At 41.0% G+C, this 25,968-nt stretch overlaps 1 protein-coding gene and 1 long non-coding RNA gene across 4 annotated transcripts in view; one reads left to right on the forward strand and one right to left on the reverse strand.

Annotated features, from left to right (window-relative positions):
* Nucleotides 1–1,690: 1,690 nt before the first annotated feature.
* On the reverse strand, nucleotides 1,691–13,962 carry LOC105480978 (uncharacterized). Of its 3 annotated transcripts, XR_986694.2 has the most exons (5): nucleotides 13,418–13,962; nucleotides 11,498–11,562; nucleotides 5,934–5,991; nucleotides 3,395–3,449; nucleotides 1,691–2,025 (listed from the first exon to the last, which is right to left on the reverse strand). It is a non-coding gene; the product is annotated as an uncharacterized lncRNA (long non-coding RNA). The 3 variants fall into 3 exon arrangements; XR_011612738.1 differs by lacking the exon at nucleotides 11,498–11,562; XR_011612737.1 differs by lacking the exons at nucleotides 5,934–5,991; nucleotides 11,498–11,562; nucleotides 13,418–13,962 and having other exon boundaries at nucleotides 3,395–5,415.
* A 331-nt stretch (nucleotides 13,963–14,293) lies between these two features.
* Nucleotides 14,294–25,968, forward strand: part of LOC105480979 (phospholipid phosphatase related 1) — a 292,606-nt gene continuing 280,931 nt past the window's right edge. Inside the window, exon 1 of the mRNA XM_011740206.2 lies at nucleotides 14,294–14,669. The gene's annotated coding sequence lies outside the window, so the exon portion shown is untranslated. The remainder of the gene's footprint in view (nucleotides 14,670–25,968) is intronic.

Here is a 25,968-nt window from a genome sequence, read left to right on the forward strand (position 1 = left end):
CCTCACCCTTTCCTCTTTAGCAATATGCAAAACCATGAAACCAACCCACCACAGATGATATTTGTGAGGTCTATCACTCTGTGAGTTGGGTGCTATGAAATGTGTGTTACAGGAAAAGTCTATGTTTGAATAGGGCATAACTTCTTTAATAATAACAATAATAATGGAATATACTATTTGCCAAACGGTATGCTAGGTGTCAAACATAGAATCTCATTGAATCCTTTAAACTACCTTACAAAGAGTGCATTATTTTAATCATGATAAGCTAGGTGATTTGCAGTTAAGTCTATGTTTCCTAGCACAATGCTCTTTCCATTCACCTACAGGGCTCTTCTATTGAGTTTGTTGCATGGTTTTACCTGTGTGACGCTGTCCGTGAGATCTAGTCTGGTGTGTGTGTGTGTGTGTGTGTGTGTGTGTGTGTGTGTGTGTGTGTGTTTGGTGTCTTCTATGCTGTTTAAGCTGCATAGGAAAGCCTTCACCCCCTCATTTGCCATACTGCCCCTGCTTCACAAGATGTTGTGCCCTACCACATCACAGCTCTCTTCCTAAGGATCCTGATGCACTTCATGGTTTTCTTGTGACTACAGCATAATCCAGTCATCCACAGGCCTTAAGATGTGCCACTGTGTGGACTACGACCCTCATGAAAACAAGACATCTCTGAAGAATGTCAGAGAAACTCTACACCAGAAGATGCACACTGGCTGACCATGATTTAAATCTTGCTTGTAGATGTATTTTCTTGACTAACACAGGGGTTCTTTGTCTGCCTTTCGGGAAACAAAAACATTCAACTTTTACAAAAAAATCAGAGATTTCACGTAAAAGCTGACTTGCACCTTTTCTTGAAAAGCCAAGTGTCTTAATTTAATTTAATAATTGTCTTAATTTAATACTTAATTTAATACTTAATTTAGGAGAGCTAAATAATTAAACATGAGGCCAAAGTACATAAGAAAGCGGCAGTCTTTTATTGCAAATATGCACACACTCTCGGGCGAGGTTCTCCGGTCCTCAGGTATGGGGCCAGGGAAGTCGCCGCGGGACTCTCCGATGAGGTTCTCCGTTCCACAAGTAGGAGGGGCCGAAGACGTCACCCCGGCTCCTGCCCGCAGGGGACTTTTATGCATTGGTACTGGAAGGGGGAGGGCAGTGGGCGGGATAAGGGTGTGATAGGGGCGTCTCCATAGGCGTGGCCGGGTAAGTTTCAATCTCTTCGGATTGATGTCACCTGGCGCATGCTCGGTTGATCTGCATCTTCCCGGGTACGGACTGCATTTTCCCGCGCACGGGAAAGTTGGTGAGGAAGAACCCGGAAGCAACATGGATTGTGCCTTCTTGTTCACCTTCCTCCATCTTGTCCTTTCTCCTTCACCCAAACACCAAGAACTGGTAACACTGTGTCCTTTTTCTGCATGACAATTGTGAGTATCTTCCTTTAAAAGGGCATACACTCTGGTCTACTGCAGGACCTTTCTCTCATAAGTCTGTATTTGCATCTATACCTAGCATTCCTCGATGATTCTCATTGCCCACTGGGCAGGCATTGTGAGTTTGCTGATTCCTGCTTCGCTTGAATCATGACTCCCATCATCTGAAGCACTGTTAGCAAGGCATCTGTTGACAGTCAATTAGCCAAGACTGCCCTTTTCTGTTCTCAGTGGGTGGTGAAGCCATGTGTGGCTTCTTCTTCTTTTTTTTTTTTTTTGGTACCTTTGGCAATGTTGAGTACTTCCATTACCCACAACTAGCAAAACCCTCTTCCACTTAATAGTCAAGAGAATGCAGCTAACCACTCCCTGGAGCTTCTTCACCCCCAAACTTCCTTAGGGTGTATATGGAGGAGCTTTGTGGAACTGTGAGAATCTCTAAAGATACCCAGGAAGTGTGATTCCTGCTTCAGAACCTTGAGGGTACCTTTTTCACTGAAATGAAGACTCACTTCCTATTTATTTTTCCTACCCAGTTGCAAATCATCTGGTAAATGTCAATTCTTTCTCCCAAACTGAGGAGAATGACCTGTAATGGAGAGAGTAAGGAAATATCAATGTATCCTTCAACATTTCAATGCTGTGTTTAGTGATAGCTCCCTTGCATTTCAATTCAACCCATATTCATCAAGCGCCTTCTATATGTAAAGGACTATGCCCTGCAGAGTGACTTTGGATCACACCCCTTGTTTGTAAAGCACTTTGATATACATTATTTTACATAATCCATATATTAATCCAATGAGATGGGTCTTCATTATGTCCCTTTTACAGATAACAGTCCCTAGGCTGAGAAGGATCTTATCCAACATCATTGTGAGAAATAAATAAACAGCAAAACCAAGGTTTGAACTCAAGGTTTGGGGCTGTATTTCAACACAGTACCTAGAGCTTTAATATTATCTTGGACCATATTAGTTTAGAGGAAATGGTCTCATTGACAGAAGAAAAAAAAAATTGTCTAGCTTCTTCCAGTTTTCTATGGTATATGAGGTAGAAGCACAAGTATTGATGAAAAGATCCTCTCTTCTACCAGCTATATTCTGTTCTTTAATTTTTGATTTGGGTTTAATTTATTTAATTTTCTATTTTCTAGTTCTGGCTGCTGGTAAGAGGACACTACTAATCTAGAAAAGGGAGCCTCAACATTTTAACTGCCACTGCAGCACACCATTATTAGCACAGATCCTAATATTTGGGAGAAAACAAATACACTGAGCTAGCATTGCAGGTAACATGGAAGTCTCACTGCCCTCAATATTGCTGACACTCATTACCATGGGCATGCAGCGGCACAGTAGCTGCTAGGTATCCCTGCCAGTCATGGACAGTGTAGGGACACTGGTACCACTGATTGCCAAAGCAGGGCTGTGCTCCCTGCTGCTCTGTATACACCCATGATGTGCTACTCTTTGGGAGTGGGCACAGAGATAAAGGGATTTGGTTTGGTGCAAGTGGTGATGGGAAACTCCACAGCCAGGAGTTCTTCTCTATTAGACCTACAAGAGGCAAGAAACAGTGGTGACAGTCCTCCTGCTCCTCTATGTCCTGGCCAGTACAATTCACATTCACTTAGAATCAGGCACTCCTGTGGACTAGCAGAAGACAGCAGTAACATTTTTCCTGAAATGAAGCATCTCCTAGGAGTCAGGCATTTACTGTCTTATTTTATGCTCTAATTCTAATAGGGAAGCACAGCTATTTATACGCCATTAATTTATTCATTTAACAAACATAAGTGAAGTACTTATTGTATACCAGGTAAGAGACATAATTCCTATTTTCAATTTGTTCACAGGCTATAAAAGGAGTCACATATTGTCTTAGTCTGTTTGTGCTGCTATAACAAAATACTTGAAACTGAATAATTTGTAAAGTACAGAAATTTATTTTCTCACCATTCTGGAGGCTGGGAAATCCAAGATCAAGGTGCTGGCATCTGGTGAGAATTTTCTTGTTGGGTCCCACATGGTGAAGGCAGAAGGGCAAAAAGGGGAGGAATGTTATATTCTCAAATGGTGGGAGGGCAGAGGAGAATGAACCCACTCTCAAGCCCTTTTATAAGATCCTTAATCTTATCCATGAGGGCTCCATTTTCATGACTTACTAAAGGCCATACCTCTTCATATTATCACAATGGTGATGAAAAGTTTCACTGTGAATTTTGGTGGGGATGAAAATAGTCAAACCACAGCCATGTATAAATATATAGTTACAATACAGTATGAGGGGTTCTAGGATACAGGTAAACTCAGAGGGTTGTGAGTACACTGAGTAGGGGTACTTCATTTCCCCTCTATGTTTGGGGATTCAGAAACATTTTCTGAATGAGGGTATATCTGAGCTGACACTTGAAGGACAGAAAAGACTTAAGCAGACATGATGGGGTAAGTCACAGCAGCATGCAAGAGGTGCCGATAGAAGAAAACTTGGCACATTTGGAATGGCTTGGAGGTGACAAGATTTGGGTGGGTTGTGAATGGTGAAGTTTGGGGCAGATATATATCCTTGGTCAAGATCATGAAGGACCCTGAGCATCAGGCTGGGAAAACCCTTGAAAAGTTAAGCCAGGGAGTGACATGATCACATTTTAGATCCCTTCTAGATGCAGAATAAAAGATGAACCTGGTGAGGAGGACAAAGCAAGAACAGTCCTCTTTCTCTGGAAAGTTGACGCTTACGAACTGGACAACTTTAGGAGGTGTGGGGAAGGACAGAATACCAACAAAGCCAATCACATCAGTCTGGCAAGCAGAGGGGTGACAGCTGTTTCAGGCATTCTCCCTGACAACCCCTGTGGTGCAGGAGTCCCTGGGATGAGAGGCAACTTCAGCCTGCCTGAGTGCCAAGGGATACCTTACCAACCATGCAAAGCTGTGATTTGGCACGTGTACCCACCAGGCCTGGAAGGAGCAATGCCACTGTCAACTTCAGAAGCCTAGAAAAACTGACAGTAAAGAGAACTCAGACCAGCCTTAGCTGGATATTGACAGCAGCAGTGGTTATAGAGTAGGGCTGGGCCTGAGGCCAAATGAGTTGGCAGGGTCTCCCTGGCCTCTGCCTTGCCCCACTCAGCTCCATCTGTCTAATGGTGGGTGTCAGCCTTGAGGAGTGCCAGCCACCGATTCTGGCAATTCAGGAAAGGAGAAGAGGACACATAAGATATATGCTCATAAGTGAAAAACTGCCTAAAATGTCCTGGACTAGAAACCAGGCACAGTGTGGTCATAAGGATCCTTTACACACTGTCCTCATCCTTTGCCTGCTTTCCCTTTTGTTTACCATTTTTATTCTTAAAGAGATGGCTAAATGAATGTGTCAATAAAGACATTTTCAATGGGGCCAGAGAAAGAAAATCTAATTCAAAATGCCTTAAGCAAAAAACGAATTAACTGTTCAAGTAACTGAAAAGTCCAGTGATATTTTAGGGCATAGTAGGATGAGGGATTCAAAATTGTGTTAAGGTTTCTCTTCTGTCATTCCCAGCCTTACAGCATTTTAACTGCTTAGCATCCTAGTATAAAAGAGGCTTTTCTTCCATGGGAACAAAAGTTCTGAATTTTAATCTAATTTTCCCGTTTTGGAAAATGACTAGAGCAATGGGAAACTCTGGTTAAGTAGGTTGGAATTCTATGCACATGCTTACAGTGGGGAGAGGTCTTTCAATCCTACTCAAAACAAATGGATTAGTTGTTGGAGAATGGCACTTTCTTAGAGGAAATACGGATACCATTACTGGCCAAAAGGGGAAAACTACAAACCAAAACAACAGACACTTAACTTTATTGAATCTTTGGCTTCCCAAGCTATGTGGACTAAAGGTGATTAATTACGATGAAGGTTATCTGTTGATAATGATAGTATAATTGGTAATTAATGATGATTAATTATCATTGATATTTTATGAAGAGATTTGTATAGTTTGGTATATTGTTGAATAATTTTCCTGAGACAGTTTTCCTAGTTAGAAGAGTGGTTTAGACACTTTGCTAAGTTAATGTATCATTTACCATTAAAGTGCTGTGGAATTATCCAAGGGCTAGGAGCCATGGTCTTAAAACATTTCAGTTAAATGACTTAAAATCATATATCTATATCAAAGTTAGGTGGTTCACATAAAATATTCATGTGACTATAGTATATTATTCAAGCAACACCTTAAGATTGTTTTTAGCTAAGTCCCCGAGGCTCTTCCTTTATACCTTTCATGAAATTGCTATTTTACCAAATAACATTTGTAAATTGAAAATAACATAAATCCACAAAGTTAAATATTAGGCATGATTTGTTCAGAGTACTATCTGGAGGTCCTGACCTCAATTTCATTGATTACATTAGCACAAACAATACCTATTTGTTAAATAAAAGAAGGATGAATGAATGACTATCATAGTCTAATTCCTATAGGAAAGTTAAAAAATATATATAGAGAGGTACCAAAATCCATTTGTAGATTCTTATCACTCCAGCTTGGGATGATACTTGAGATGTTAGCCTTGAGAAAAGAAAGAAAAAAATCATGAAACATTTTGAAAAAAGAATCGTCCTGTCATGGTGACAAAATATGATAACTGGTTATAAAAAGAGGACAAAGATGACCTCAAGTTTTTAAGATGACTTTTGGATGGGAAACATGAATGATGCTGCTGCTGATAGCTTCTGTTTACTGAGTGTCAATTTCTTGCCAGACATCTTTTGTGTTATCTTATTTCTCATGATTTAGTAAGATAAATTACTTTCCATATTTTATATATGAGAAAAGAGGCTTAGAGTATCTTGCCTATGGGCATGTAGCTAAAACATTCCCTGACAGAGCTGGAATTCAACTCAGTATCAGCCTAATATCCTGTTTTTACTAGATTATGGGTATCATTAATATAATTCTTTTTGAGAGGGAAAACTTGCTGGGAGGGAGTAATTGAAGGAGTGAATTACATTTATTTTCCTAATTTTAAAAATTGTGGTAAAATATACACAACATAAAATTTACCATTTTAACCATTTTTAAGTGCAACCATCACCATCATCCATCTTAAGAACATTTTTCATCTTCCAAAACTGAAACTCTACCCATAAGTAATAACTCCTTACTCCCTGCTACCTGCAGCCTCTGGTAACCACCATTCTACTTTCTGTTTATACGAATTTGGTTATTCTAGGTACCTTTCATAGGTAGAATCATACGGTATTTGTACTTTTGTGACTGTCTTAATTCTCATAGTCTTCAAGGTTTATAGCATGCATCAGATTCTCCTTCTGTTTAAAGGTTGAATAATATTCCATTGTATGTATATGTATATGCTGCATTTTATTTATCCATTCATCTGTCAATGGACACTTGGATTTCTTTTACATTTTGGCTATTATGAATAATGCTGCATGCATATGGGTTTCCAAATGTCTGTCCAAGTCCCTGCTTTCATTTTTAGGGATATATACCCAAAAAATGGAATTACTGGAACTTATAGTAATTCTATGTTTAATTCTTTGAAAAATGATCATAGTGACTGCACCATTTTATATTCCCACCATTGGACCAAGGGTCCCAGTTTCTACAAATCCTCGTCAGCACTTATTTCCTGTTTTTTTACAAATAAAAGCTATCCTAATGGGAATGAAGTGGTATTTCATTGTGGTTTTGATTTACTTAGTGATGTGGAACATTTTTTCATGGTGAAAAATTGACCATTCATATATCTTCTCTGGAGAAATGTCTATTCAACTCCTTTGCCTATTTTTAAATTGGGTTGTTTTTTTTTTTCCTGTTGTTGAGTTGTAGTTCTTTATATAGTCCGGATATTAATACCTTATCAGACATATGATATATATGGTTTGCAAGTATTTCCTCCCATTCTATGGGTTGCCTTTTTACTCTGTTGATAGTGTCCTTTGAAGTTTTAAATTTTGATGTAGTCTAATTTATCTATTTCTTCTTTTGTTGCCTGCACTTTTGGTGTCATATCTAAGAAATCATTGCCAAATCCAATGTCATGAAGCTTTTCCACTAAGAGTTTTGTAGTTTTTGCTCCTGTGTTTAGGTTTTTGATCCATCTTGAGTTAATCTGTGTATATGGTATAAGTGTCCAACTTCATTATTGTGCCTGTTGGCCACAACATTTGCTGAAAAAACTGTCTTTTCCCCATTGAATGGTCTTGGCAACTTTGTCAAAAATAATTTTGACCATATCTGTGAGGGTTTATTTCTGGGTCCCCTATCCCAATAGTCTGTATGTCTGTTTTTAGGCTGCTACTACCCTATTTTGTTTAGCTTTGTAGTAAGTTTTGAAATCAGGGAGTTTGAGACCTCCAATTTTTTTTTTTTCTAAATTGTCTCTTTGTCTAATTGTCAAATTATTTGGGTTCCCAAAAATAACCTTGAGATTTCATATGAATTTTAAAATGGATTTTTCTATTTCTGCAAAAAAGATGTTGGAATTTTGATAGAGATTGCATTGAATTTGTAACTCAGAGTGAAATTTGAGTGAAATTTTTAGATAAGCTGAATTTCATAACTTGGGCTGAATGTGGAAAAATGCTCAGACAGCAGCTCAACTTGTGTGAATTCAACTCAGAAGCGTTGCTCCTATACTAGGGCCTGTATAAGAATGTATTTGTTTTATTGAGGTTGAGTTTATCTTTAGAGGCAGTTTTCCTAAAGCACTAGTTATAATTAGAATGTATTTACCTGCCCCATTTTAATAGGAGTATCATGGTCACACTATTGTTTTTATATTCCCTTAAAATATTCCTCTTGCTGAACTTTTAGGGCTACAAAAGTTGGTTTTAGGTTAAAAATAGTATAGCTGCCCTTGCTTCCACTGTTCCATGTGGAAAACACAGCCAATTGCCTTACAAAAAGGAAAAAAAATAATTTTCTGAATACATTCTTAAGATAGTGTGAAAACCACACTTGCTGATGAAGAGCCCCTAAACCGACAACAGACTAAGATTTCCTGCACCAATTTCATGGTTCTTATTATTTTCCTACAGGCAGAACAGAAAGCAAGATTCAAGTTCCTTCTACTCAACACATTGCTGATGCCGAGATGAAGTGTGGAAAATGAAGAATTAGACTCAGGGTTGGCAATCTATACCTTGTTGGCCAAATCCAGTCCACCACCTGTTTTTTTTTTTTTTTTAATACATTGGAACACAGCCATTCTCATTCTTTTATTCATTGTCTGTGGCTGTAGAGTAGAGTAGTTGTGACAGAGACCATATGGCCCACAAAGCCTAAAATGTATACAATCTGGTCCTTTGCAGAATAAGTTTATTGACCCCTGGACTAGACTATTAAAAAGTGATGATTGAGGGCTGGGTGTGGTGGCTCACCCCTGCAATCCCAGTTCTTTGGGAGGCTGAGGCAAGTGGATAGCTTGAGGCCAGGAGTTCAAGGCCAGCCTGGCCAACATGGCGAATCCCTGTCTCTACTAAAAATACAAAAATTAGCCTGGTGTGGTGGCGCATGCCTATAATCCAAGCCTTCCTCTGGAGGCTGAGGCACAAGAACCCAGGAAGGGGAGGTTGCAGTGAGCTGAGATCCTTCCACTGCACTCCAGCCTGAGTGACACAGCAAGGCTCTGTCTCAAAAAAAAAAAAAAAAAAAAAAAAAAAAAAAAAAAAAAAAAGAAGGATGATTGAGTAATTTAGTTCAGCTCTCTCATTTTAAAGATGATAAAAATAAAGACATATGTCATGCTATTTATCAACTATTGGGAGTGAATGGTTCCATGTTGGCAGAATGGAACAGTCTGAGAAAAAGAGATAGATGGGCTTTTGCAAACCTACCTTTCCTGGATTAGGGCAGAGTCTACAGAAGGGAAAAGCTAACAGTAGAATATCTACAAAATGTAAAGTCCAAGAGAAGTTGAATCACAATTCTCATGATTGCCAGTGAGGCTTCCGAGAGGGATAACTGGGATAGCACCATGAGGTGGAATCAAACAGTGGTGGAATCAATGATAGGTATCTGGGTCCTACTTGTACAGACATGAAAAACTAGGTGGGAGCTCCAGCAACACATGTGCATAGATCCTGGGGGCTGGGCCATATGAGGCATTAACCCAGGTTATAAACCATGGTATATGGAAATCACAGCATATGAAATAGCAACAAGCATTAGGTCCAAGGTGGGTGAGATGAGTTCATAAATAACAAAGAGATTCTTGAGATCTGTATCAGTCAGGGTCCCAGCAAGAAACATAAATCACCCTAAAATTAAGATAAAATTAAGATAATCTGAGGAGAGTACCAGGGTTGGTCTGTATGATTGAAAAAATGTGGCAGAAGTGATGGCCTGTTACTTCTGAGATTAGGCTATAAAAGTCTGCAGCTTCTATTTTGGGATCTCTCTCTCTTTCTCTCTCTGATGATCATTCTTAATAAACTCTTTTATTAGGTGCATGAATGAATGAAAGATAAAAGATAAACAGGATGTCAATCCCCTGGTCCTCTCATCCTGCTTTCCCTGTCTTAGAGTAGTTTTGATCAGAGATGAGACTGTTCATAGTTAAGCCTTCCTCTGCCCCACAAACTCCTCATCACCCAAATTCCCATCCATGAAAACAGAACCAGCTTCTTACTAGACCCTTTCATTCAAGACAGCTATAATAGAAATCCTGGGGGTAAAGTTCTGGGGGTGGTCCTTTTTGCTTTTTGGATTTTCTTGATGACAAAAAAGAGTTCTAACCATGATTGGCCCAAATATTTCGTCCTACTTAGGGGCAAAGTTTAAAACATTAGAACATTATTCTGGTGGATTAGTTTGGCCAGCATGAATCTATCCTTTGAATAATAGTACACTCTGAGCCAAAACTAATTCGCTTTCTAAACCAGAAAAATTAGAATGGGCTTAATATATATGTTTCCATGGGGATGAAAACTATCTACAGAAGCCTGATTTGCTTTTCTCATCTCAACTCCCATTTATAGATAATCACACACAAAACAGTGTCTACTGACTTCATCATCTATAAGGAATGCCAAGTATCATGGTACTTGGTAGTCTATTTCAAAGTCAACATGTTACCAACATAAATTCATTTTTGGCAATGTATTCAGTCATTTACTCCTTAAACATTTACTGAACAGATACATCTTTCTTATTTTCACAAGGCACTAGGAGCATAAAAAAGAAATAATCTCTGCTCTTGAATGGCTTACATCCAACCTAGGGGAGACAAGTCAGACATACAAAAAGAACTTGATGTTAAGAGTTACAGTAAGAATATATGCAAAGGGCTATAGGGATAATCTTGTAATAGTTTTTGATAGTTCCAGAAACACTTTGATTCTTGGAATAAGAAATCACTAGTTTAGCCCTTATACTAATGACCTGACATTTTTATTGAACCAGAAAAGATTACTATATATAAGAAATTTCTACAGGAAGAAAACATTCTATATTTATTTGTCTTATTAGGGTGATTTTTGAAAAGAACCAAAATTATAGGTAGGATACAATTCAAATGGAAATGGTGTGTTTCCTCTTTCTTAGAAAATATTCAGAGCAGAATCTTTGCACATACTGTATCATGACAGACTTATATTACTTCACCTATATATAACCTAATACAGTTTTCATATAGTTTTCTTATAAAACTATATGTAGACATATAGAAAACTATAAGAAAATACAGTTTTCTAAGAATCCAGACGCCTCAATAGCTTCCATAACTCTGGAGAATTTAATGTTCAGTCATTTCATCTATTACTTGTTTTTATTAATTATAGAATTTTTTGGATATTATGTTTTGAATAGCTAGTTCTATTGAAAATTTAATAGCTAGTTTTCTTTAAAAATATGTAATTTCATATACATCCAGGCAACAATGCTGGGTTATTTTGCTGATATAGGAAGTAAGGCCATTAGGTATGTTGCTTGGTTGGTAGAAGGAAGTACAAAGTTTAGGGATTATTCTTTAAGTAGAGCAGATGAGTACTAAGTCTGAAATCTGTGATAAAGGAGCACTAAAAATACTGGCAACCACTGAAATTCTTACCATTAATTTGTCTCAAAACCATCTGCAGATGTGTGCATATTAATTGACTTTGGGCATTCGTTTACCTAGGAGGAGTAACACATATGACAGCTAAAATTAGAAGGCAGGCCAAAAAAAAAAAAAAAGTGAAAATAGAAAGCTTGGTGTTCCAATGTAGGTTGGGTGTTACAGCAAAAGACCCTGCCAGGCAGGAGTCCTTAATCACTGTGAGCCGTGAGTGGCAAAAAGTGCTTGAGGCATATTACTGAAAGACAAAGCTATCTCACACTTACGCCTAGATTTGAGGGTGGAAGGGTGAGAGTTGGAGCTATTCCCCATTCACACTGCCACACGTCTTTAGAGCATGCTTTTCATTACATGGATTTGAATACATCAGTGATCAGGGTGATGAGTGAGGGGGCGATGGAGGAAGCCAGAAGGAAAACCTGGAAGGCTTTTGGCTTTTATCTGTTTTGCTTGTTTAAGCTAAGGAAAAAAGATCTTAGCCTTTTTTTAAAAAATAAATAAACTATCACAATAATGAAAATATTAATAACCAAAATAAGAGCTACAAGTTTTGGAGAGCTTGTTATGCAGCAGGCACTATGTTAAGTGCTTTATGTACATCATCTCACTTAATGTCCCTGTGTTTTCCCTACTGTCCCCAAACAGTAAAAATCTCTTCCAGAACTGCTCATTCACCATCTCCTAGCAGACACACCATAAGAGATTTCACTTTATTTGCAATTCTGCATTTAAATATTCTCCTTCACCCTTGACCTTGTTGGGTGCTACTTTCTGCTTTGAGATGGTGAACAGGTCCCTCTGCTTAGAGATGGCCCCTCTCACCCAAGGCCAGGCTCAGATAGAGTGGGCTTCTTGGCCAGGCAACCCTGTATACTTATCACTGTAGGAGGAAGTGTCTCCTACTGAGTGAACTGTAAACCCCAGCCCCTCTTAGTTCATGAATTCAAAGCTATCACTCACCTTGTGCTTATGCACCAGGGCAAAGAGAATGGCTATCTTGCCTCAAGGAAGCAATTGGTCCCACCAATACTAACACCTTGCAATTCTAGTAAACACTGTTTACTGTTCTGAGGGGAATGTGACAACAAGGCAGATCTATCTTGGATACCTTCCAAGAAGCCCAGCACCAAAGGGAAGTCCTGATATAAACAGGCATGGAAGGAGGAGCTCCAAATACCCTACATGATTCACTATAGAGGCTTTGCTGCTCTTCAGGAGAACCTGATCTCCCCTACCTGGTGGATGGAGACTCACTCTCACTTGTCCTTTAAGCAAAGAGATGCTGCAATTCTACTCCTTTCAAGAATCTACTGAGAAAAGAAACCTGCCGCTACACCCAGGGCACTTTCTCTTTTTAAGAACTCCCCTTTTTCTTTCCTTCCTCTAAGTCTGTTCTCCTGAACTTTGTTTTTGTTGGTGGTATTTAGACATGCTGTTTTTTCCCCTCCGGGTGTGCTCTAGGATTTGATCTAATTGTCCTGCTGTTCTAGTGTCACTTGGCATTATTATTGGGAAGATGAATGGGAAGTGGGTCAGAGTTCAGCAAGAAGGCATCTGCTCGCTTCCACTGTATAGTGGAAATGCTTAGAGGTGATCTTTAATGAAAGCTTGGAAAAGATTTGCACAAGGCAGGCTGCCCTCTATTCCTCCAAAGCAGAGGGGACCAAAGGTGATCCTTTTCTGGAGGGACAGAAAATGAATAAAAAGGAGGTAGAAATCTCTTTACAGGGAGTTTCCTGCTTAGGATGTCTTTTCTTCTGTAGGAGAGAAAATGGGGCGTGGTGTGTGGGGAGACAGAGCGATTAAACAGGGAAGATATTGAAAATAAAAGCTCTTGAATGGATCCTAACCATTCTGTTTTGGTCGTAGAACAATCTCATCCAAGAAGTTTCCACTCCTCTTGCAAGGACTCACCTGCCATCTCCCCTGGCCTCAGGTTACTGTGTCATCGCAGGCTCAAGTTCTCTTACTGGACTCTTTTTGAGTTGACAGTTCTTCCACTTTACCAAGTAGCCAAGAGACCTCACAAAGACCTACAATTGCGTTGGCATTCTAGGCAAGGGGACAATGAACCCATTGTTCTTTTTTTTTTTTTTTTTCCTTCTTGAATAGGGCAAATATCTCTTCCATTTAACCCTGTCACCAAAGGAGGCTGAGTATGGAGTCCTCAGAGACTCACCTTCCTTCCACTCCTCCTTTGTTGTTTGGAAGAGTTATCGCTATCCCCCTCCTCGCCCTCACCCCATTGAAGCTGTTGTGGGACCCGACTGGACGTTGCTTTTTCTTGCTCTTAAAGGAGTGGAAGTTGGGAGGGGAAGAAAGCAGCACACATCAGGAAACTCATTTTAGTTGGGGGCGACCTGCAGCCTGTGGTTCCTCCTGGACCTCTGCGGAGACGCATCTCGGTTGCCCGCAGAGTAGACGCAAGAGAATGGCCCACAGGAACGCCCGCACCAGCACTAAAACCACACCGGGAGAGGACAGCCCCACGTTACCCAGGACTCAAAACAGAAGCGGTCTCCAAGGATGGGTGGGGATCCCACCACTGGCTTCCAGCGCTGCATGCGCCGCGGAGTCCCCGAGCGGGGCGCACCTTTGCGGCGGGGTTTCCCCGCTGCCTTCTGGGAACCCCGCGGAGCGACTACGGCTGGACGCAATCTGGCTGGCTCGCCTCTACCCCGAGCTCACTCTCTCTGCTCTGCCTGGGCTCTGGAGCCAGAACTGAGTCTCTCTTGAGCATGCGCAGCCCGGCACCCTCCCCTCCTTTCCCCTCCTCCGCCCCCTCCGCGCCAGCCTTTTGCTCTTTCCTTTCATTAACAAACAGGAGATCCGGAAACCTGGACCCTGTGCAGGCGGCAGCGCCAGGAGGAGGTAGCGGAGGAGGCAGAGCGCGGGATGGGCGCCCAGCGGGATCTGTGATCCCGCGCACCTCCGCCCCACGGGCGCGCGCACACACACGGACACACACATACACACACTCGCGCACACACTCGCACAAATACACACTCGTACACGCCCGCGCCGCGCGCTCGCCGGCTGGCTCTTCCACGCAGGCAGAATGCAGCAGCGCCGGGAGAGCGTGTCTCGGGCCGCCGCCTGAATGCACCTCGCTCCCGGGAGCCGGACGGCCCAGTAGGGCTCACTGGAGGACGTTCCGCTGCGGGAGGTGAGTGCGGCGCCCGCAGCCAGGCCGCTGGGGAAGTCGCTGTGCCGGGGCAGTGGGGCAGCGCGGGGCAGTCTGGACCCGGCGGCTGGACCCGGCGGCGCAGGTGTCCCATGCCTTGCTTGTGGGTGTCGAGGTGCAGATGAAGGTGGCGCCGGGGCAGTGCAGAGGAGAGGACGAACCCAGGGAGGGCCGCCTCCTGCGAGGTGTCAGATTGACCCAGCAGAAAGCTACCACCTCCCTGCTCGTAAACTTTCCTTCTATGTCATCTGGGAAACGTGGAGACAAAGGGGGCGTGGAGGCTCCCTCCGTCCCGTTCCACCCTCCTGACTGCATTCCGGGCTGCAACGCAAGCCTGCACGCATTGGGTGGGTGTGCAGGCGGGGGCGCCCTGCAGGTAGCTGATGTCAAGTCCTCCCACCCGGGCGGGGGTTGTAATATCTCACCCCAAGCTGTAAGGGTTGCCGTTGATTTTCCCTCAGGCATGGGCACCTATCATCCTTCCCTTCCACCCCGCTGCGTCCTAGGAGCATAGTGGGGTGTGTGTGGGGGGGGGGGAGGGGGTTGTCACCTGGAAAATTGGAGGGGCAGCCTTCGGCTTTCTCATCGAGCTCCAGTGCCAAAGGCGCCGGGGTGAGGCTCGGGTCAGTGCGGGGATAAATGATGAGTTACTGAAAGGCTTGCCATAATCACCTCCTAGAAACGCAGGGCGCCAGGATCTCTCCTCCCGGGGGAAGGTGCTGTCTTCACGCACACCACCGCGGCAGCGCTGGGAGCTGGACAGGGACTGCTGTGGCGGCGGCGGCAGTGGGAAGACGGGGCTTTATCCTCTCCCAACCCATTTCCCAAGGGTTTTATGACACACACATGTGGAATATGTGGAGGATTCTGGGTTATTTTTCTTTGTGGGGATGTCGATTTTTCCTTTCAACCTCTTTCCTGGGAGAGATTCTCTGCTGTGTGCTATCTAGTTGGTGGACAGGCACGGTTCTGAATATCTCTTCGGACCAATGGAAAGGTCCTGAGAAAAGGATTTCCTAAAATGCCAGCCCTACTGGGGCGGGATCTCAGAGAGCAGTGCACCCACTGCACCCGGGAAAAGCATCAAATCGAATGGCCTTTTGAAACAGCGGAGACTGGGTCAGCCTGTGAGGAGTCCAGGACTGGGACAAAGGGAGAGAGAAGAGGGACAAATAATGGTCACTTAGGAGAGGTGTGACTAGAGGTTAATGAAGGCAGGAAGAGGTTGACTGGAGGGGAGGTACACTGCATCATCCACTGAATTTCTATGCCCCTTCCACTTGTGTGCTTGGCAGCTCCTATTCATCTGGTGGGACTCTAGTTTTGAGGGGTCTGGAATGTCACATCTGTAGCGTAAAAGACTTCACTATTCCTGGGATAACGTTTAGCATACTTACAAATTAGTTGTTTAGGTCTAGAAAGTGCCTCGTGTGAAAGTGTCTCCATCTTGACGTGTTGGTTGTACCTGGAAGGCGGGATGGGCAGGCAGACAGGTAGATTTTTGGCTCTTGTGCACGTCGGGAGCCCTGGATTCTTAGGAAAAGTGTATGGGGAATCTGGAAGCCAAGCTGATGCTGACAGAAGTAAACTCCGGAAGCTCAGACCCAGTACGTGTGACTGCTGCTCCTCACCGGTGGGGGTGAGGCTTCTCTTCACTTTGAGACTACAGGTTGGGGAGTCTGTCTGCTGCTTGAGATGGGGACCTTTTTATCTTTAACATTTTGTGACTTCTTTGAAGTGGGAGAAAGCATGATATTTGTGAGATTAATTGAGAAATCACTTATGAAAGTGATTTTGACTCATAAGTAAGCATAGCCAAAGGTGAAAATCTTTTTTAAGAAAGGAAAAAAAAAAAAAAAAAGAAGAAGGGTGGGAGGAATTGGGAAAGGGATGCTTATTATTAAAGTGGTTTCACTTTTATGATTTCGAAGATATTCAGTAAGATAGAAATTTGAGTGTTTTATTTTCAAATAACTAGGGAATTAAAGACCTTTCCAGGAATATTTTCAAGTGAAATTGGCATAGAGGGGCTTTAACTATAATTGTCAGCATATGTCCTTTTTATCCCATGGTGAACATGCTCATCAGTTTTTTTGAAAACTTTGGCAAGAAAACATCAAGAATACTTTTTGCTTTCACTAGAGCTCTTTATTCGCTTTGTTACTATATATTTCCTCTTCCTTCATCTGCAAGATCAGTTTATTTTGATTATTCTAGATTCTATTTACAAGCATTTATTCACCACGTATCCTGTATTTAGCACTGGGAGTCATATGAAATATGTAACATTGTTCTGTCCCTCAAAGCATTCATGTTCTAGTTGTAAATACAAGATGAACACACATGAAATAGGAAGCGGGATAGTTCTGTATTGTACTATGAGCTCTTAATGTGTATGCTGTACACTTCATCCCCAACTCCTGAATTTTCTCAACATTCAGAAAACATGTATAAGTACTTGTTACATGCTGGAGGCTGGGAAAAAAGGGTGAGAAAGTAAAAAATGGTCCCAATCATCAAGGAAACAGGTATTTAACTATGATACAATCTGATTAACTGCTATAATTGTAGGTTAAACCATGTGACAATAGGACAGGCATGAAAGTGATTTTTTCCTTTCCCTGGAGGATTTTGAGCAGGTGATCTTTGAGAAAAATGAATAGTCTTTTACCAGGGAGGAAAGGATAGAAAGGACATTCCAGGCAGAGGAAATACTTGAGAGTACCTGGTAAATTGGGGTGACAATAAGCCATCTCATGTGGTTAGAGCCATTGAGAGTGAACAGCACTTGGGTGACACTAATTAACAACTAGTGCTATAGAGTGAGTTTTTCAGAGATATGCCCAGAATGCCATGGAAGCACAAAGGGAGGGCATCCAACTTGATCTTCTTGGGAAGTTGGGTAAGAAGATCAAGAAGGTTTCTCAGAGAGCTTGACATTAGCTGAATCTTGAACAAGGACAAGGAGAAAAGAAGGGCTTTCCAGGCAGAAATATCTCTGTAAGGCCTGGAAGTAGTTCTGTGTGGCTGTAGCGAGAGATGTGGGTTCTTAGTTTTGTGCAGTGGCACTACATCAAGCAAGAGACATAAGGAGAGATCGAGTGTGAATGGAACTATCCAAGCATAAGAACTTCAGTTTTATGGGGAAGGCTAGGGGTGTTTGTTTGAAAGTTGAGAAAGTTTGAAATATGATCAGATTTGCATTAGAGAATGACGACTGTGACCACAGTGTGGAGGATGACTTGGAGGTGGTGAGACTGGAGGCAGGGAACTTATTGTGGAAATATAGGTGTTAAATGACGAGGGTGGTGGCAGTAGGGGTGGACAAGAGGAGATGTATCTGAAAGACAAGTGAAGAAAGTAAAACCTGCTAATATAAGAAGGGTCTTCCTTCTGTGTGCTCCTGTATCACCCTCTTCTTCCCCAGCATTCACTTGTGTAGTTGCCTATTTTGTATTGTGAGAGTAAGGCATTCACAGTGGCATCACCAGCATTTAGCACAGGCCTGGTATGGAGTAGAGACCCAAAATATATTTGTTGAATGAATCATTAAATAAATGAATGAGAAATCCAGCCATGAGGTGATGATTCCTGCTTTAGAATAGTAGAAGATAAATCATGACTTCCATTTCTCCAAGGTGATCAACTGACTTGGAGGTCAGTGTTAAAATGTGCCAGGGAGGCCACAAATCAAAACAAAAAACACATTTTCTCAGCTGCCCCTATGAAGAAGAACTGTACCCTGAAGTGCCACTAGGAAATAGCATCATGATATTATATTTCTTTATGTTTACAAAATGAGATCATCACTGCATCTTGGAAGCAACAGCATTTAGCACAGTTCCTGATACATAGTAGGATGGCAGTGTGTATAAATTCCCTTTTCCCCCTTTCTTGTCAGAATTTCCCCCTTTCTTGTCAGAATTTCCTGATTTAATATACTTTGTGAAAACTTTAAAAATAATCTGCACCAGAGAATTCATAAGGATCTCACTTAAAGAGCTCATTGCATCTTGGCATCCTAGAATGAGGGCCAGATCATGTGTTCCAGCCATCAACACTGCAGACCCAGGAACTAGGTCCCTTACTGAACCAAGCCCGAACATGTTGAATTTCAATCTGAAAATGCCAATAAGAGATGCCAGAATGGGGAAAAAAAATATAGTCAGAGTTTGTTTTCAAATTGACTACAGGGGGTGCAACAGAAGGCAAATCAAAGATAGCACTTTGGGTTTGACCATTGGTAACTGGATTGATGGTGACAGAGGGATGGGGAGGGAGGTTAGCTCAGGAAAGTAAAAGGCTTAATGCTGTTTTGCAGAAATTGATTTTGGTGTGACACCAGAACACCTTGGAAAGCATTAGTACAGATCCCAGCATCTAGTGATTTCATAGTAAATGTCAACTATTATTTTTATTACTGAAGAAGATGGGAAGAGGAGGAGACCATAGAGCCAAAGACTAAATTTCAGCATTTAGCAAAATGTAGGGATTAAGGAGAGAAATAAGCCCCAGGAAAGAGCATAAGAAGTGAATACTCAGACAAGAAGGAAAAGAACTGGCATGAAAGCAAAAGCCTCAGGGAATCATGAGGAGTGCTCAGACTTCACAGAAGCAGTCCCAACTGTGCCAGGACTTGTTTAAGTGCCTCCATGTGGAATCCTATTTAATCTCAACAACACCTATGACTCCTATTCCCTCTTCACAGCTGAGGCAGCTGAAACAGAGAGGTCCCAGTAGCTTGTCCATAGCTACCAAGTTACAAAGTATCAGAATCAGGTCTCAAAGCCCATTTTCGTGGTTGTACAAGCAATTTCCTTTAACCAAATGTATAAATTACCAGGATGATTTTAAGTGAGGGGAGTTTGAAAAGGTTGAAAGTAGGGAACTGAAAAAGGAGAATGAAAAAGAGTTTTCTGGTGACCATTAGGAAAGCAATCTTAGTACAGCAGTGTGTTCAGAAGCCATTTCAGAGACTTCGGTGGGGAATGGGAGGGAAAAAAACCCCGTGCAATGCATAACTATCAGTCATTTATGAAGTCCAGCAGGGGAAAGAGTTATGGGGCTCTAGGTATAATGAGAAGGTACAGTGAGTCTCAAGTGCAGTTTTTATCAAGGGGGAGCAGTTGGAACGAGTTAGTGTCTAAGAACAAAGGGTTTGTGAAATGAGAACAGGAGAGGAGAGAGAGAGGAGAAAGGATGTCTTTCCTCAAGAGCATGCAAAGATAGATTTGAGGACAGATACAGAAGATGCTCTTCTTCCCCACAACTAAATGACTGAAGTGAGGCCTCTGAAACTCAGAGAATTCAGATCCTTGGGTGTCCTGGAAACTTAAGGAGCCTCTGAGTGCCATACCTCAGTGGTACCACTTGGGTATACAGTCTGATGACCCTGACTTGTTTATGTAGCACAGCAGTTGAGAGCACAGGCTCTAGAGTTAGACAGGCTGTTAACGTGAATTAATTCTGAATTAATTCAGAATTCTAAATTAATTGAATTCTTAACTCTGGCTCTGCCACTTATAAACTGTGCGACTTTGGGCACACGGTTTACTTCTCTGTGCTTTCAATTACTCCTGCTTTTAAGATGGAGCAATAGTAGAACCCATTGCAGAGGATTGTGAGGATTAGCTGAGTTAGTCGTAAAGGTTGGACAGAGTAAGTACCTAATAAATGGAGAGTGTTATGGGTGATAGCAGTGAGGTTAAAAACATAAAGCTTTGACTTTATGCTCAGGACTCAAGAGATGGTGTGCTTTTGCATTCATTAAAAAATTTGGGGGCGGGGGGGGGGGTTGGTTATAAATAGTTGGCTCGAATCCTGTCTTCCTAAGTGCAGAAATTAAATCAGCAGACACAAATATGGCAGGAGCAGACCAGCTCGGCTGTCATAAACCTAGGTAGAGTAGACATGTGCTGGGAGTACCTGCCAATAACACTTGCCTAGTTGCCCACTTCTCACACCTGCCTGGGAAAGACGAAAGTTTGCTTGCGTTTAGGCTGGTCTTTGCACCTTCAGGCTCATAGGCATCAGATAACAGGGACTTAGCTGTTTAGCAGATTGTTTTAGGGAAATGACTACTTGTATTAATTACAGCACCTCTTTGGCACCGAGGGACATAAACTGTAAATATCTCAAATGTGAGATTTACAACATTCCATAGGAAATTAAATGCCTCCCCTCATGGAAAAATTTGTCTTGTGTTCTAAAATAGAATCTCAGTGGATGTGGAAACTCTGTCGTCTAGCTAATTTGGCAGCAGGGCAGGAACTGCAACCCAGGTTTGACTCATAACTCTGTGTCTTTGCATTACACTCTGGCAAATACTTCTATTACTGTGCTGTAATCAAAGACTTTTCCCCCCCCATCCATCCTATTAATGTTTCAGCCAAACTAAACTTACAGTTACCCCAGTGAGATTTTTCTTTTTACCTTCAGGCCTTTGTCCATGCCGTTCCCTCTTTCTGGAATTCCATCCTTGCCTTCCCCTAACTCCTTTGGGTTTTTAGGTCAGAGTCGCTTTCTAGGGAAGTTGTGCTGACCTCTTAACACCAATGTTGGCTTCTCTTTCTATGTGTTTCAATAGTCTCCAACTTTGTATTTTTTGTGCCTAACATAGTGCTTGGCATATAGTAAGTGTTCAGTAAATGTTTTTGATTGAATAGGTGAATGAATTACTGAACGAATTTGTCCTTTTGAGTCATTGATGACATTTCAGGTAAAGCAACTTCATATTATAGAAAATCATAGAATTGTCTCAAGTTCAAAGGTTCATTAGAATTTACCTAATCAGACTTTCAAGTGAAATGACACAAGGAAACTGAGAACTAAGGTACTGCAGCAACTTGCCTGAGGCTTTTGCTTACTGTAGTTAAGTGATATCAGAACGGAGGCTGGAATTCCCATATTCTGATTCCAGACTCAGATTCTGCCCTGGGATGGAGTGAGGGTGGGGTGAGAGAAGCAAATGTGGGATTGGTTCCTGACTTTATTTAAAATTTTTATGTTGTGTTCATCATGGAATGTTGCATTATGATTTTTTTAAGTGTTGCATTAAAATATTATTTTGATTACTGAGTTTTTTGGAATGCCTTAAATTTTGTGCCCAATGCAGGTGCCTCACTCATCTGACCCTAGTCTCAGCCCTGCTCTTCCCACAAAGGATACATCCTAGCTTTCCTACACTGGCATAAAAATGCAGGAACACTGTGTATGGCAAGGGCCCTGAATGAAAATATGGAGGGAACCACCATTCATCATGGTGGTATGAACTGCTAATAAGCATTTCATGACCTGGCTAATCTTCTGGTCATATAAACGTTATATTCACGTTGAAAAAGCAAGGCCAAAAGGATAAAAATAAAAACTAAATAAAAGCCCTATCTGCCTATCATCTATCTATTTATCTCTTTGCCTCAGGGCTAGAGGAAGATGTAAAGATCATCTAGACTAGTCCTTAATTTATACATTTACATGTAGTTATTACTGTACTTCCGTATTTTTAAGCTTTTTGAAGACCCAAGACCCAAGATAGAAAAGAGACGAAAATTATTCCACTTATAAACTTGGCTGGTCTTGGCTTACAGCACTGCTGGCCTGTTTTGAACAAAGATTTGAGGTCAGAAGGTAGAATGACAAAGCTTGGCTATTTCTGCCAAAAAAAGAAAAAAAAAGCGTGAATGGAAAGGATAAAAAGAGATAGATGAAAGACGTTTTGACTGGGCCTCCTATGTATCATACAAGCTACTACTATGGATTATTAATGTCTACAACACACTGGAAAATAAGTATCAGTATCCCCATTTGACAGCTAGACAAACTAAGTCTCAGAAAGCTGAATTAAGAGCTTACCTAAGCTCTCAAAGCTACCGCTGGACTGAAAAAACCTGGTCTGAGTCAAAATCTATGCTTATCCTATTTAATCCTTCTGATTCTCAAAGGTGTAGAGTTTCAGATCACCCCACAACCTTCTTGCCACCATGATGCCATGAAGTCTTAGATAAGAGCTTCAGGAGCTTGTCCATGTTAACTGGATGGGATGTCAGCAGTCAACTCCATATCCTGCTGTTATTTCCTCATTATATGGTATATTATCTTTTTCTATTCATCAATAACAACAGAGAGAAGAACTGCATACACATAGGAAATAAATCCCCTGTTTGTGTGAATGTTATAAATTTTTACATGACATGAAAGTCCATATTTTATATTGCCTCCATTATGTTAGAAAGGGCTTTTTCTTTGGGTATTATAGCATCAAGTATTCTAGAAATGCTTACAGACACAGGCTGAAGAAAAGGTGATCATATTTACTGGAGCAAATCTGTCACAATGAAGGGTAATGTGTTTGCATGGCTCTCTGTCAAGGGGTTCTGGGGTGCCCTTTTTATTGAGGTTTCTGATGAGTGGCATGGATCCATGACCTCCGCCACCAACATTTAGATTCAATGAAATACATAATCAAGTGGAATCAGATACAATTAACAAGAATAATATCTGGGTGAGAGTACTGCTGTTCAGCTCAGCACCTCTGTAAGCCAAGCATGCTTTATCATTTTCCCATCTCTCAGCCTTTGCTAGCTATTGCTTCCAGGCAACCCACACACTCAAATGCTCTAACAATCAGCCCACAGCCTTCCCTCCTGGGGGTCACAGGAACTAAAAAATAAAAAGACCTTTTCATTCACACTTGTATTAACTGGAAAAAACATTATCTCTCTGTATTTTTTTTTTTTTTTTTTTTCCTGCAGTGTAAAAGCAAGGGAATATCTCTAGGTTTGAGATAATCTTTTGGGTCTAGTTTTTTTGCATGGATTGACATGTAATATGTGACACAGACAGTTCCTGGCCAGGCTAGTTTGAAACAATTAATGTATTTTAGCAATTAAAAATGAATTAAGTCAATTACATGTGTAAAATAAATTTTACACATATATGATAAAATACAAATGTAGATATAATGAGGTGCTTAGTGTAGAAAGTAAATATCACTCATATTTCTGCCCTAACCTCTTTCCCAGAAAACCACTATCAGTTGTTTGGTGTATATTTCTTCAACTTTTTTAGTCCATTAACATTTACATTTATTATTTTTATAAAGGTAGGATTAACTTTATGTATTATTTTACAATTTACTTTTAGCTATAATTTCAAATAGAAGCAATTTCTTTTCATTAATAAATATTTGGTAAATATTGCTATTATATGAAAAGGATGAACACTGCTTTCCATCTTAAAATAGAGCTCAGTTGATATATCTTAGGGTCCTTTGGCCATCAGTCCTCATGTATATTCAGTCATTGAACAAATATTTTTTCTGAGCTCATTTGAAGAGCTACCTACTATACGACGTACTTTGGAAACATTCACATTCTAGCAAGAGAAAAAAATAATGAGAGGACTTAATAAATGGCAAAAGCTGTAAATTCTCCTTGATTCACAGAATTGTTTGAAGGGATAGTCTAATTTTTAAATTGTCTAATTTTTCTAGATAAGAAAGTTGAGGTCCATCAAGGTTAAGTGATTTGTCCAGGGTTCCACAACTGGTGATTGAAGAGGTTGGGATAACAGGCAGTTTCCAGCCTGTTAAACCAGTGCTGATTTCATTACACTTGACTGCAAAACAACCCCCACACCAAGAAGAGGGAACAAGGGAACTCCACAAATACTAGCTTGAGCAATGCATTTCCGGCGCATTGAAATTCATGCCTTATGTAACTGCTGTTACCTACAAACGACTGCAGAGATTGCGTCCCCATCCTCCCATCCATCCCTGCCCGTATAATCCCTCACTGCACTCCATCTTCTCCTCCTCCATGGCCTGATATTCTCACATTAGAATAACATTTTGAAGTTAGACAACAATCAGCTGTAATATTGAGATCAGGTGGTACCCATGTTACCTAGGGAGAGTGTTCATCTGTAAACATACTGGTAGAGATTTATTTTTCAGTTTAGCTTCTTGCCATCTTGAACCTTAAGGAATGAATTCCAAAATAAATGAATTTTACCTGCTAATTTTAATGAAGTCATGAAGTCTTTTTTATACTAACCAATGATTTTTCTCCTTGATGGTACCATAAATAGAACCCTGATTCTTAAATACTCTAATTATCCTTCCCTGCTCTGAAAGCAGGATCATGTGATGGTTAAGAGATTGGACTGGAGCATCAGATGGAGCTAGGTTCTAGTCTGAGCTCTCATCTGACCCTAGTCCCAGCCCTGCTCTTTCCACAAAGGATACATCCTAACTTTCCTACACTGGTGTAAATATGCAGGAACAGCATATATGGCAAGGGCCCTGATTGAAAATATTGAAACACCATTCATCATCCAATCCACTAGCTTTGTGATGTCAATACCAATTTCTTACTCTTATTAAGTCTCAGATCTTTTATCTGTGATACGGAGATAATAAAAGTACCCCTCCCACAGTGATGTTTTTATGAGATAAATAAATTACTTGCCTTAACACAGAGTCTACAACATGACCAATGAAACTGTAGCTGCCATTATCATTCATTATTTTTTATATACCCATGACGTACACGTATAAGGGCTATATCACTTCACATAGCCCTTAGAATCACTTAGATGTCAAGCTTTAAAATACTGAATAACACTCTTACCTTCTGTATTAGTCCATTTTCACGCTGCTGATAAAGATATACCTGAGACTGGGCAATTTACAAAGGAAAGAGGTTTAATGGAGAACTCACAGTTCCATGTGGCTGGGGAAGCCTCATAATCATGGCAGAAGGCAAGGAGGAGCAAGTCACATCTTACGTGGATGGTGGCAGGAAATGAGAGCTTGTACAGGGAAACTCCTGTTTTTTAAAAACTGTCAGATCTTGTAGACTCATTAACTATCGTGAGAAGAGCACAGGAAAAAATCCGCCCCTTAATTTAGTCACCTCCCACTGGGCTCCTCCCATGACACATGGGAATTGTGTGAGTTACAATTCAAGAAGAGATTTGGGTGGGGACACAGCCAAACCATATCGCCTCCTTAAAAAAAATAATTGAGACTTAAACCAGAAGTTGAAAATATGACTCAATATGCTAATAATTTGAAAACTTTGTCAAGTCTTTTTCAGAATATCACCTTTAGTCTTTGCTGATCCATGAACTGTAGAATTCAGAAACATAGCAAGAGGTGGGAAAATGAAAGGATTTGATCAATACATCAAAACTTTGCTGTAAAAATTAAACTTCAACCCTCTTTGTCTGCATGATTTTATTTTCATGCAAATACTTGGGAATTGGTGATAATGTCTACCTT

The sequence above is a fragment of the Macaca nemestrina genome, chromosome 14, assembly GCF_043159975.1.
Source record: "Macaca nemestrina isolate mMacNem1 chromosome 14, mMacNem.hap1, whole genome shotgun sequence".
Taxonomy (NCBI): domain Eukaryota; kingdom Metazoa; phylum Chordata; class Mammalia; order Primates; family Cercopithecidae; genus Macaca; species Macaca nemestrina.